The 13844-nt window shown below is 46.4% G+C and overlaps 1 protein-coding gene across 1 annotated transcript in view; it reads right to left on the bottom strand.

Moving 5' to 3' along the window:
* The window catches only part of ikzf5 (IKAROS family zinc finger 5), a 77741-nt gene that overhangs the window by 57805 nt on the left and 6092 nt on the right, over window positions 1-13844 (bottom strand). The gene's annotated exons all lie outside the window — the stretch shown is intronic.

The following is a 13844-nucleotide window of genomic DNA, read 5'->3' as shown; positions in this document are numbered from 1 at the left end:
TCATTTCAAATAAAAAAGGGTACACTTTATCCAGCGGTAATAGGGATTGCCACTCTTACACTGGGAGCATTTAATGGCTTCTGGAGTGCTGAAAATTACTTTTTTGGGGGTGGGGGGGGGGGCAGGAGGGCTTAAAAAAGATTCTGCTTATAACCTTGTGGTGGAACTTGCCGGATCAAAAATGGATGCTAATGCAATAATGTGCATTGGAAATAGTTCCCAATGAGGACAAACAGAGTTGTCCGCGCCTCTCTTTTGATCTATTGCCGTAAATGTCCACATCATTACAACGTCGCCATTTTGCCTCCGGGGCGTCAAGCTTTGTAATTACTTCACAATAAACAAATGGTTTGGGAAACGCAGAGGGAGGGGCGGAGCCGAGGGGGCGGTCCTAAGGCCCGCGGGCGTCCAGAGAGGATTACCCGATAAGAACACCCACTTTTCACCTTCCAAAAAAAAAAAAGGCCATCAAAGCCTTAGCGAGCGGGTGTCTTGCCGCGCGGAATCACCCCTCGATGAAATATTAATCGGCGAGCGGTGTTGATGTATCATGTTGTGTTGGAAGGAAAATAAGGCGGGATTTATAACTTGACAAGGTGGCTTCCTGTTCCTGGCTCATAATGGACGGCTATTTGTTTTTAATATCTGTACACAAGTCAGCCACTCAGGCCGCCGTCTAATTTGCATACGTAGATGGAGACGCCGCCAGCGGAATGGCGGACCCGGTGATGGAGGACGCTGATGAATGGAGCTCTCTCCCCGCCGTGGCACCTTTGTAAATGTTTGATTAGTTTTGAATGGATTACCGTTAGATGATCGGGTTTGGGGCCCGGGCCTGGACCCAGATGCGGATTTGCCATTTGGACACAGTCCCTCACGGGTGTCCCGTGATGGGATGCCGGACCCCTTGCCGTGTTTGCTGACTTGTCAAAATGTTTGATAATGTCGTTGCTCACCGTCACGTCGGGATTTTATTTTGTAAATGGATATATAACGGAAATATAAACAAAGACGGTTATTAGTAATTCAAGATAGGCAACGGAAAAAGTTCGATCCACTCTGACCTTTATCCTGGACTGCGGTACCATCAACACCTGGTCATGTGACCTGACTGTTGGGCAATATTGAATTTTGCAATGTGACTTTTACGAAATCGTTCTCCATATTTCTCCAGATTTAACGGGTGGCTATAAATTTTCCAAAGGCGGGGGGGCCTCTTATATCGCTTGCAAGACAATCAGACTGGTGACGACGCGGGTGATGAAACACGCGCCTCCTCTTGCCGTCTGCTCTTTTCTCCCCCTTCGTCTCTTTCTCCAACTTTATCTCTGGGCTCGCTGACGGATGTGGCGGAACTAGACGGGTGCAGTAAGCCATCACTTCCGAGGCCTATTACGCACGCTCGAAAGCTGAGGAGGCCACGCATGGAGCGGTGGTGACACTGCCGCCGGCTCCCTCTCGGGTAAACGCTTGAATTTTAAAAAAGAAGAAAAAAAAAAAAAAAAAAGACGCCTACCCTGACACCCCCGCTCCAATTTGTTAGCTTGGCAAATCCTTTGTCGCGTCTTGCCATTGCCGCCACCTCAATCTGTTTAGCTTCCTGTTGTGACCTTTCATACAGTCAAATATATTAGCGGAGGGGGCGCACTCTCATTAAAGCAGCGCATTAAGCAAAAGACTTGTCGGCGGGTAAATGACAGGCAAAGGAACTGAAAGCTAATAGCTGTGGGCAGTTGGGGAAACTTAAGTCATGAATCAGGATGCTAATGCTCGAAGCCCGCAGCGCCGTGCCGGCCGGGCGGCGTATACGGCGCCCGCTCCATTGCAGCTACTCGACTTTGTCTCTCTCACCGTCGTGATTCCCTCAGCTTTTTCATTTTGCCTTTTTCGCCACCACTCTTCTATAACTGCTACTTCTCGTCCATATTCACTACGGCCACGCTGTTCTGTTCATATTGCGTGTTTACTCCGTCGCTGCTTTTGGTCCATCCACCGCCATTGTCCTTTGCTCGTTTGTTCGTTCGTTCCTTCCTTCCTTCCTCCTTTCCTTCCATCCTTCCGCCTGGTCTCCAAAATCCTTATTGTTTTCAAGAGGGCAAAATAATAGCCAAGGAAAAGCTTAAGAGAAAGCAAGCGAGTTACTAGCAGACGATCACGAGGGAGGACTAAAAGCTCATTACTTTGCCCCACTGATGAGAGAAAATGAGTGAGGAGGCAATAATAAAGCTTGAATTTTTCAATACTGTTAAAAATGGGGCTGTGACAGCCCAGCGCCGGCGCGAGGGGAGGGACAGGCGGCGACAACGCGTGGTGAGCCACCGAATTAGCAATACCATACATCATAAAATCTAATTAAATCAAGGGGCAGAATCAAATTAGTTTTGCAGGACTCAAACCGCCCCGGCTCGATTAAATGAAGCGGAGAGGGAGGATTAAATAATTCACGGTGAGGGATTTTGCATTTATACAAAAATTGTGCACTTAATTGTCCGTGCTATATTACAGATTTGGCCTTATGTTAACAATGAGCCCACAGCACACTTTGTCGCACGCGTTATAGGCCTACGTGGTCGACGAGGCTTACGACCGAATTAGCGCGCCCGAGAGCTGCCCGTTGCATTCCGACGAGCCGTAATAAGCGCAGTGCGAAGCGGGAGTGTCGGTTTGGATGGCCCCGAAATTGCGTTTGACCCGAGCAGGTGGGCTCGTTGCCAGAGCCGCGGGCTGCCTGTGGCGCCGAGATGAAGTTCTGTCATGAAAATGGAGCACTTTTGTTACGGTGACTATCTTCTCTTCATCCCGTCGCCGGCATCAAACCAGCACGACTTTATTATAGTCGCTGTCAATACGGTAAGAATAAAAGCACGTGGAGGGGTGCGACTACTACATTCCGCTTTTAACGAGAATATCGCAGATGCACATTGAGCCAATATTGAGTTTTAAAACTTGTCGGCGCGTGATTTGTGGCCTTGTCACTGCAAATATTTTTCAATGTCAGCGCCGCACGCCGAGGCTGTCACTCGAGCGGTGGGACGGGACGGGGGGAGGCGACGCGCAATGATCTGGCCCTTAATGGAGAACGGCGGCGACCGGCACGGAGGTGATGAAGCACTGTTTAGTTTGCGGCTGCCATATTTCTGCTCGGGGACGCTATTATCAAACACAGTGTTATTTTGTCAGATTTCAATCATGAGCTGGCCCATTTGTCACCCACTGACACGTTGTCTGGCAAGTCGAGCTGATGGTGAAATATGAGCGGTACCAACATACCCCCCCCCACTCGTGCAATAGACAAAACTGAGTTTACTTTAGAGGTAAAACACCAAGACTTGCAGTATTTTTCAATCTGGCAAAACGGTTCTGGTTGTTCGGTTCTAACGAGTCCCGTCCCGGTAATTAGTGACACCATTTCATCAAAGTAATCTTGTAATAGTCATTCTAGGACTCGCTGTGTCTTTGTTTGACAGAAGTGATAATGTCATGTATTCTAATGGGAGGAGCCCCGGGGATCCCTAATTTCATTTCCTCCAATAAAAATATTGGAGGGGCTTCACAGACCAAGCCAAAAAAGTCCCACGTCGAACATAAGAAATCCTGAATGAGCACCAGGAACAAGCCGGTAGAGGTCAAATTCAAAAGCTCGTTTTTATTATTTTTTTATTCAAGCTATTGGGTAGTCCGGGATATTAGTCAGTTAAAAGTTTTACTACATCAACATGTTTTCCAATTTGTCCTTTCAGAGTTTGACTTGGCAAAGAAGAGCCAACTTCCACCTGCGCCGACGCAAACCCCGCCCGCATACATATGAGCCCACAGCATTAGCTTTGGCTGACACCATGGCCATTAGCCCTTCGTTTCTAGCGCCATGGTCGCCTTCCAAAAGAAGAATCATTTACATAATGCGTGTGTCCCCCCCCCCAAGCAAGCGGCACTCTATGTAGGTTTCCTGCTGGCAAATGTTTCAAACTGACCTCGGGGAAACGGTCCATCGGCAAAACGCTTTGCGGTTCCATCCATAATGGGCCTTTTACTTGTTTTTGTGTATATACGTGTGCGTCCGTGGAGCCAGACGGCTTTTACACGTATTAATATTAATACGCGCCCGAGCCTGCTCCCGCCCTGTGTCCGAGGGCGAGCATTATCATCTTTTTCTGACTGCCGGTGAACCTGGACGAGAAGTGAGATGATAACGCCGGGGTCAAACATCCTGGTTAATGTCGCTCGAACTAGCAGGAGCATCAAAAAAACAAAGGATGATCATAAATATCATAAAAAGTAATACAGATTTTTTTTTTTCAAATCCCTTCATACTGGTGTTATCTCGAATCAATGTCAACCACGATTCTTTCCCGTAGCTCCCAAGGGCGGTATTGACGATCATGTTAGTCGTGTCCCATAAATCTAATCAATCGATGGTATATTAAATGCAGAAGTCTGGCATGTTCCCTCTCAAGGGGCGAATCCCAAGCACGTCTTTTTATTGTTTCCATGGAAATGCGTGTGTACAGTATATACGGAGAAGGCGGCGACAGAGCGAGCGGACTTTGCTTCCTTTCATAGCGCCGACGGAAAACCAGGCCAAACACACAGAAAAACTGATGAATTTCACCGCAACAAAGCCGGCGTTGTAATTAAAGGCGAGATAAGGCCATTGAGGATGCCTGACGGAGCGCCAGGCAAATATCCTGATCAGCTTAAAATCAACCAAGTGGGACGGAATAACAAAAATCCAAATTGGCTGGTCTAGATCAGCGCGATTGGGGCTTTCAATATGACGCGCGACAAACAAATGACAAGAGACGCGATATCGTAAGAGACGACACGGAGGGGGAATTCAAGCACAATCGCTTTCCAATGCGGCTTCCGATATTGCGGCCAATCCTGGCGCGATTCATATCCGATCACAAATAATGTTTATCGCCCTCATATCTCTCTAGCTAATGGAAAAGGCCTAGTGTTGGGGGCTTAAGGAGCACATTCATTTTTAATGAGCTCTGGGCAGCGGCCAGAATGAGATGAAGAGTCGGAGAGTTTTGGGGCCAGTGCAGTAAAAGGTCGATCCATTCGTTCTAATGTGAGCAGGTTATGTGCAACTATAACTTGCTACCTTGTTTATTACTAGCGGGCCACCTTTTTACGATAGTGCTACTGTTTGAGAAAGAGCTAAAGATGTTTTCTTCTGCCAGGAAGTTTTAAAGACACTGAGGCACAGAGACCTCAAAGGAAAAACATACATGATGGTGGTTTGATTTGAAATCTGTGGTTTCATCGTAGAATTCCGTCAAGCCTTTGCGGGAATTATTATCACTTGACCCGAGAAAATTCGACATGACCATCAAGCTCTTCCGCAGGAGAAGACGGCCGTATATTTGCCATCTCATTCGGGAGGGAAAAATACGTTTCCTGCTTCGAGACGCATGATCGGTGTGCGCGACTGCACATCACTGGCGAGATCACTCGGAGACGCCCGGGATAAAATGTCGCTTAGGATAATGTGATCGCCCTTAAGGTACAAGCAGGTGACTGATATTCCCTGATTTATAATGTGGAAATTAAAGACGCACTCATTTTGTCATTTCATTCCACCTTCAATGGAACAATGTTCACTCTGAGCCAAATTGGCGAATAATGTTACTAATTCAGATGCAGATGTAAATTTCGATTCGCGGAGCGGCGGCGGCGGCGACAGCGCTGCCATGTGATGAACGAGTCCCGGATGGATCGTTGCCACTCCTATCTCCCCGTCTCGACAATTCCCTGGCAGTTGTGATAATAACCTGGGCAATAAAAGAAGGGAGAGGCACTCACTAGCCCGCTCCGCTCCTCATATCCCAAGTCATCGGATACTTCATCTAATAGTATTTCTGTCCTTTCCCCGTGTCACTCGCTCCGAAGACGCATCACGGGTATCGGCCGCGTATTAAACAACCGCGTAATCACCGCTGCTTTGCATGACGCAAAAAAAAAAGTCACCGCGATAAATCTGCTGTTAAAAACTTGATTGAATGCAGGGTAAATGTCAAGGTAATTAGAAGGCGCTGAGGGTTAAAAGCAACATTAAATCCTCCCGCTGAGTGCTGACATTCAAAGCAAAAGGAGGAAGTGATAGTGTGGCGGAAGAGCTGCTGAGACGGGGCCCTTATTTGTAAATGGAGCCGCCCACCGAGCGGCCTCGCGTTTATTTACGACGGCAAAGCATTTAAGGGATGACCTCCTTTTGACTGGTTTCATCCCGCACGCTAATGGCTGCGTTAAAGACAAAATAGATCACAAAAACTGTCAGAGTGACACAAACGTCTCTTCCAAATGTCTACACGGAAAATACAGAATGAAACATTGCTGATGGATTTCCGTGAGGTCATGCTGGACGTTTTTCCGAAAAGGAAAATAGTTGCCAGTGCGGGCAAAAATATTTTTGACAATTTTCAGATTTTTTTTTTTTTTTTACATTTGATTGGAATCTCCAAATTTTTGGGTCGCGGATGTTCTCGTCTTAAATGTCATTTCATCCCTACTGTGACAGCAAAGCCGAACCAGGGCAAGGAAAATAGTTCCTTCCCTGCTGAATCAAAGTTGCACCTGTCAAATAACTAACTCCAGCGTGTCAAAGGTCATCCGGTGGAAACCATTATTCAGAGAATTGGAGCAGGAGGTCCACTGCTGCATCTCTTCACCCGATATCAGCATCAAGCAGCCTCGTCAGGCCAAAATATGGCGACTTAGCACGAGGGATGTGGGAGGTCAGGTCATTGACTTGCTATTGAGCCCTTGCTTAAGAAACAGAAGGCTCGGGCGGGTCGGCTCACCGAGTGGAATTTGAGGGTGCCGCGTCGTGTGCCTCCTCTTCACGTCCTATAATGATCTGCCAAGCATAACGACTGCGAGGAGTGGGGGGGGGGACGATAGACCTCTTCTGGCCCCTGACTCACTCCCACTTCACATGAGAAATAATGTGAAAGAGACTTTCTTTCTTGCTTGTTCTCCCCTATTCTGGAAGACCCCCGCTCCCCACCCTCAGCACAAGCCAAGGCTCAGTGACAAAAAGCCAATAGAGTTAGCTGCCAAGGCTCGGCGCTGTGAGAGGGATAACCGGCGCAGAAGGTTAAAGCAACAATGCGCCCGGCCTCATTGAACGACTCCTTCTGTGTTGACGCTGAATGCGCGTGTGCGTCGGGGAAAAAAATCGGCGCGGCTGTAACGCGTCGAGGGCCGCGTTGGCCGCCGCGCATGGAAAAGAACACCTGTTCACTTTTGTCTCCTACGGCTCGCCCCGAATAACGAGGGCTACATTCGATTTCAATCAAAGCTTCGTTACGACCGGGGGAGTCATTGTGTGGAATAAAAGAGCGGGCGATGTAAAGCGCTGAGGCTTTGCGGGAGGAACCGCTAATTATTTGCTTCTTTGCTTTTCGATCGCTGAATGAAACGCGGCCATTTGACACGGCGGAGAGGGAAAAAGCGAATATCGGGGTTCTGGGCTGAAACAATTTGGAGGCGAGTGCTTTTTTTCCCCCCGCAGAAGGCGCAATGAGAGGTGTGATATCCTCTCTGGGCAAAAACCATAATGGAGCCTTGTTTGAAAATGACAGGTGTACGAATGAGGCCCTCTCTTTCGCTAAGTACGGCAAAGCGCGCTCGTTCACTCTGCTTTGTTTTCAGCCTAATAGTCCCATTTACAACACGTCGGGCAAATTAATGTGCGACAAACGCGGCGGTAACCGAGCCAACTAATTTTTGCTCATTCCACCTGAATTATTAATAGGTGAGAAATATACCATATGCTTGCCAGCGAACGGCATACATTCATTTGGGAAGGGAATCGCCGCTGTTTTTTTGCGGATGAAAAGTATAAGTAGCTTAACTGCTCTTTTCAAATGGGCTGACTTATATGGAGGCTTTAATGATGTATAAATCAGCGGGCTGTAATTACGCTTCCAGCTGCTGCCTTGGGCCCCGCTTGAGACTATAGGCCCTCTGCAGCAGCGCCGCCGCCGTAGCATTCATCGGCCGAATCGCTCTTCATCAACCTCCGCCGCTTTACTCTCTTCAGAACACATTATTATGACTTATTGAGATGGAGGGGAGTGCTGAGCGCCTCGCACTCAAGTTTTCTTTTATTTATTTTTTTGCATTGGCAGGCAAGCTAAAATATTGCTGTTAGTATCGGGGTGTTAAAAACAAAATAGACATAGTGTCGCTGGTCTTTGTAATGCTTGATGAGTCTATTTTAGAAGCAAGTCGGTGGGTGAGGGATCAAGAAGGTCCTGGTGGGCTTGGGGAAGAGATGGGGCGCCACCTAGTGGCCATGACTTCAGCATACATCCCCTCCCACTTTAGTTGTTGTTTTTTAACCACGCTTAATACAAAAGGTTCATAAATTGTCTAACTGCAGTGAAATTTACATTTTATTCCAGCCCAATTTGTGGCTGCGCTTTACTGGGGTTGGTTGAGTGGCTGTTAAACATCTGCATTAGATTTTTTTGTACGCCATTTACTCCAAAAGAGAAGGGGAAAAAATCCATAGTGTATTTTTGCTCGTGTGGCTGTCTCACTATCAAAGAAGGAACTGATTTGCATAGAAAAACGGAACTTGTTTGAAAGTTTTACACAACCAAAAGAAGCTGGCTAATGATCGACGGACAATAATTGATTATAGGCTTGTTTTATCTTTACATGTTCTTTATGCAAAGGAGTTCTGCAGAATGATGACATACTGCCTTGGGCCATTTACAACTAGCATTGAAAAGAAAACGAAAATTGTGGGAAAATTTCACACAAACTATCCATTCAACAAGAATTTTTTGGCCCTTTAGATTTTTTTTTATAAAAAATATAATTTAGTCTCATAGGTTCAACTTATAGTACATGAAATGAAGCTTCTTTTCCAACTTTAGGCTTTTCAATTTAAAAATTCCATTCTTCATTGCAATGTCAATTTGATTTTCATTAATTCAACCCGAGCTTGCTTCACAGCGCCATTGCACTATGTTTACTCGTGCTCTAGCAATAAAAAGCGAACAGCTTCTCGTACGCTTTCTTGAAAGAACCGTTCAAAACAAACGCTTACGTCATAGTGACAAATTCAGTGAAGACAGAGGCCCGATGATAAACAAGGGGCCGCCTTGATAGTGAACGCGCAACTGCGATTAATGAGCAAGCATCCCGATGTTAATTGTCACATCAAACAAACAGGTCCTAATTGGCAAAGGTTGTCGCTGGGTGCTAAGTGGACAGGGAGCGGGCGCCGCCTCTCGATCGCTCTCTTTGTCCGCTTTCATCGAGGGGTCAAGGCCCCCACGTTAAGACCACCACACTGGACTTTGTTTGCCTCACTGCATAATCAAACCCACACCTGCTACTCGCCGCCGATGAATAGCAACTTGGATTTCATATCGCTGTCGTATGCTTCCTATTAGGCTTTTACAATGCCCGCGTAGATTATTTGGTCACATAACGCGAGAGAGTATCGCACACGAGAGAGGCGAGCCGGCCGCCAAACGAATGTGTGAAATTGAGCGAACGACGCCTAGAGAACGAGAAAGTATAGTGCTTTAACGATACTGCTTAAATCACACGTACACACGGCTAGCCGGAGGAAAACACGGCGATATGCTGCTCCATCTTGAAATGCTAATCTATGATTAGCGTCATTATGCAGCGGTGTAATTTCACAAAAGCTTTCCCACAGTGGCGCACAAAAGACTCATTCAGCGCCAGCGCTCGTCTGTGTGGCGAAGAATTATGGAACGCAAATGAATTCATTCAGACGGGAGGGGATTTATTCGCTAATTATGAGCCTTCACAGTTTTAATGCCACTTAATGAGGCGCTTGCATAGTGCGATTCCTACTTGGGCTGACGAATGGAGGCAGGCGTTTTTTTTTTTTTATGCCGTTGTTTTTGTTTTACTCTGTACAACATCTGTTTGCCGTTTTTTTTTTTTTGACATTTAGAGGCGCTGCCTTCGGGAAACTGATTTGAGTGCAAGTCAAAATTTGAAATTTTATCGTGTTGTTGTATGGTTAAGTGTAGCTACGGGTCGATATCTATTGTACTAAAAGTATCGATGCTCGGTATCGGAATAGCTCGTCCCTCCTCGTTCACTTCGATGTTCGATACTGTTCAGCGAGCTTAACGCCTCATCGTCGTATTGTTGTGGAGAGGTAATTAAATTGCCAAAGTTTAATTGCTCAATCATCGCCCCTCCCCCAGCCAAACTCCCCCTGTCATACTTTTAACATCCTATATTCATAATGGCTCACAATTACGGCAAGGGCCCTTTAGCCAGGGTAGCCGTAGTAAAAAGCTGCCGGCGCAAATGAAAAGCTATGATCACTCCGCCCACAGCAGTTATTAGTTACAAATTACAGGTCAGTTGAGGGGCTGGCTGTGATATGCATTAAGATAAATAACGAGGCGAACGGCGGCGAGTGCGGCAGCGGAATGAGTCGCATGTGTTCATGTCGAATTCAACCTATGAGATGAAATATTCAAAATAACGATAAATAAATATATTTTTTTTAAAAATCATACTAAATTATCTACATGCCGATTGTGTTGTTCATCAAACTATTCAACACATCCGCTGAGCTGCTTTCTTTACATTCCCCGGCCTGACTCGCAGGTCAACGTTTTTCTTTCAGCGGCGAAAATATGCTTAGCACACCCCCCCTAAAATAATCCTAATGCCAGTATTACTATGCAGGCTGGAGTGAATCCCGCTTTATTATCCATCCAAGCTCCTTTCTGTCTGGTTGCCCCGTCAGGCTCGCTGGAATGCTGCGCCTCTTTGATCAAGTCTTCATTATCAGTGAGTCACTTGGCCGCCTGACGCCAAGCGCAAGGATGGCGCGTGGCCTCCGTGCGGCCTCCTTCAAACAATCAGGAGGCATTCCGTCATTCATCGGGAGCGTCCGCATCCGAGCGCAGTCGCCGGGGCAGCCTCCGACGGGCGGAATGCTTGGACTCTGTCAGTCACACCGCTTCGTGCCGGGGCGGCTATTTGCGATTCATTAAATGAGCGGCCGCCGAGCCGTATCAATTAGTTGATATGTTTGTTATTGTCAAGACCCTGTTTGAGAGCGCAAAGCTTTTCATCCCTCGGCTGCTTTCGAGTCGGCGATTGTAATCCGCTCGCTCGGTCTTGGCTCGGTGCTGACGGCGAGCAACGATTTACTTGTAACACTCAATAATTACGGATAGGCTGATATGTTTTTTTAAGGCCAATTTTTGTTTCTAGTGCAGAAGATAATATAATTTGAATGGTTTCCAAATAGATGGATGAATTTATTAAACAAAAAGCCACCTTTTTTTTTTTTAGTATTTGCGTCTATTAAATGAAGGTCACCTGAAGCACCTCCAAAAAATGAGTCAATCATTTTATGATAAATATTGTAGTGAGAGAAATCAAATAGCAACAACAGTCCAACCAAATCCAGGGCACTTGCTGTTAATATTTTGACAAGGCGCAATAAAGTCAACCAGGAATTTGTTTAACTGCCGCCACCCTGGAGTCGGCGTCTGGCTAATGTATAAACACGTCCACTGTTGTTTCCAGCCTGGCAGGCAAACTTGAGGCAAATGTCCCCTGTTGTCCACCAACATGATTCCGCTTTTTTGTTTTTTGCATACGTCGCGCGTGATGCACCAACTTAATTTCTACACAACTACAAAACCACTCAATTAGAATGACTTATATTCTATGTTTTATGCCGTTACACTTTCCTGACACCCGCTTTGCTTTCTGATGGCACCCGTCCATTTTCCACCCAGCTCATCCTCGCCATTCTCCTTTCAATGACCAAAGCTTGCCACCATAATGTTAAAATAAGTATAAAAGCATGAGCAATCTTGGCTTTCCGACAAGCCGGGAATGCCGCAATAGGAGGGGAAAAAAAAGATCAAAATTGTAATAATTGCATCAATTATCGTATCACAAGGCACAGCATTTGTTTTTTTCCAAGTTACCCTAACCCGATAAATAGCGGCACTAGCCCTCCCCTTTTGTGCTCGCTAGCCATTAGCGCCAGTGATTGACTTGCCCACTGTTTAGTAGTGACCCCGGGATTTTTGTGTGGTCGTGTAGGGGGGGGAGGGAGGGTCAGCAGACTAGGGTGGGGCCGCAAAGGGGGATTGATTGGGGTCTCTGTTGTTGGCAAACGGCGTGCGAGGGTGTATTGGCGTGCAGACAATGGGGCCCGGGCAGCGCTGAAAGGCCTTTTCTGTGGATCCCTGTTAGCTGTCTATTATCTGCGGTCTCCGGGGGGCTGCTAAATAGAGGGCATGTGTTAGGCAGACATTTATCATGTAATTACAGCACTAGGATCCGTTTCTGATGGTGTGTGATGATTACTAATAATTATTGTGCATTTCACGCCTCCGAAGGAGCCAGATGGGGTCCCAGGACATCAATACAAAGAAAGGGAAGGGGCAGCCCAAATCAAAATGGGACAAGAGAGAAAAATGTGTAGAATTGGAAGGACTGATGAAGAGGAAAAGCAAGGCTGCTTTGCCTTGAACCATTTAGGAGCGCTCATTAGGTAAATGAATTGAACCATATGTGTCCAAATACTAATTTAGTCATGGAGTCAAGGAGGGGAAAAGAGTTTGGTGTGTGTATGTGTGTGTGAGTGTCAAGTACACAATATACATTTTTACATACATACATTTTTCATTATAGTACAGTACTTGTAATGCCACAAAATTGCTTTTCACTGCAGCATTAATATTTTATAAACTATGCAAAATAAAAAATACAAATTTGTACTATATTATTATTTTTTACAATGTTATATGGAAAGACATTATAGGAATTTGCACTAATATTTAAACAGTATTACGTGAGAACTTCACAACAGAATTTATTTTTGTAACGTTTGAAAAAAATCATTTGTTGATAGTTTTTAAATTAAGTACATGAATCAAATAGCAGACAACTACTTATGAAACTATTTTAGCAATTGTACAAGATAGGTGACATATTTAAAAAATGTACTTGTTGGATTGTAATGGAAATAAAATGACCACCATGTCCAGCAGGTTGAAAAAGGATCAATGTTGTATTTCTGCCCTCTGCTGGACTTGAGAAAAATCTCACTGCCTCAGAAAAGAAAGTACTGGATGCTTACGTAAGAGCAGATGCAGCCGTAATTTGCTCATCCAATCTCGACTTTCCAATGTGTGTAAACACGTCTGGGACGCGGCTCATATTAGCACGCCTTCGGTGAGGACGAGCAGACGAGCTCAAGCCGCCAAGCGGCAGCACAAAGACCCTCTGAAGCCATGCGGGCGCAGAGTTGGGGGGTCAGTCGGGGAAGATGAGGACGGTCCTGTTTAATAGAAACAAATTGCTCTCCACTTCCCAGTGACACAGATAGCGGCTCATTTGTGCCTGCTGCTCTTTGTGGGGAACAACAGAAAGGAAATGTCCTCATCCTGGCCGGGGATAAAGTTCGGGGCTTTTTGTTACACGTCAGTTACCTTAGCCTCGCTGCCCCCCCCCTCCACCCCGCACTCGAACAAGCACAGCGGTTAAGTAGTTCAGGTGCCTGCTACATTCTGTTAGATTAAAGGTCCGCGCTCCCGAGCTCGAGTTGAATTGCCTCAGCTGGAGACGGCGGCCGGAGCGGCGCGGTTGCAAGGCCGTGCGGCATGAATGGACACCTTGTGTGCGCTCACAGAGGCAAAACGCTTCGGTCGGTAGGGGGGTGCGGGGGGTATAGTTGAGGGGAAATGAGAGGGAGGGGAGCCCTCACCCCTACTTACCCTCACGCTATCTCTTCAAGCGCCTTTCCACCTGCAAAGTGGAAAGCGGAAGGCTTGTTTGCGACAAGGGCTGGGGGCAGG

This window comes from Syngnathus floridae, chromosome 9 (assembly GCF_059516105.1).
Source record: "Syngnathus floridae isolate MCC-2025c chromosome 9, RoL_Sflo_1.0, whole genome shotgun sequence".
Taxonomy (NCBI): Eukaryota; Metazoa; Chordata; class Actinopteri; order Syngnathiformes; family Syngnathidae; genus Syngnathus; species Syngnathus floridae.
The sequence above is the reverse complement of the archived record's forward strand: the minus strand, read 5'-3'. Positions and strand labels throughout refer to the sequence as shown.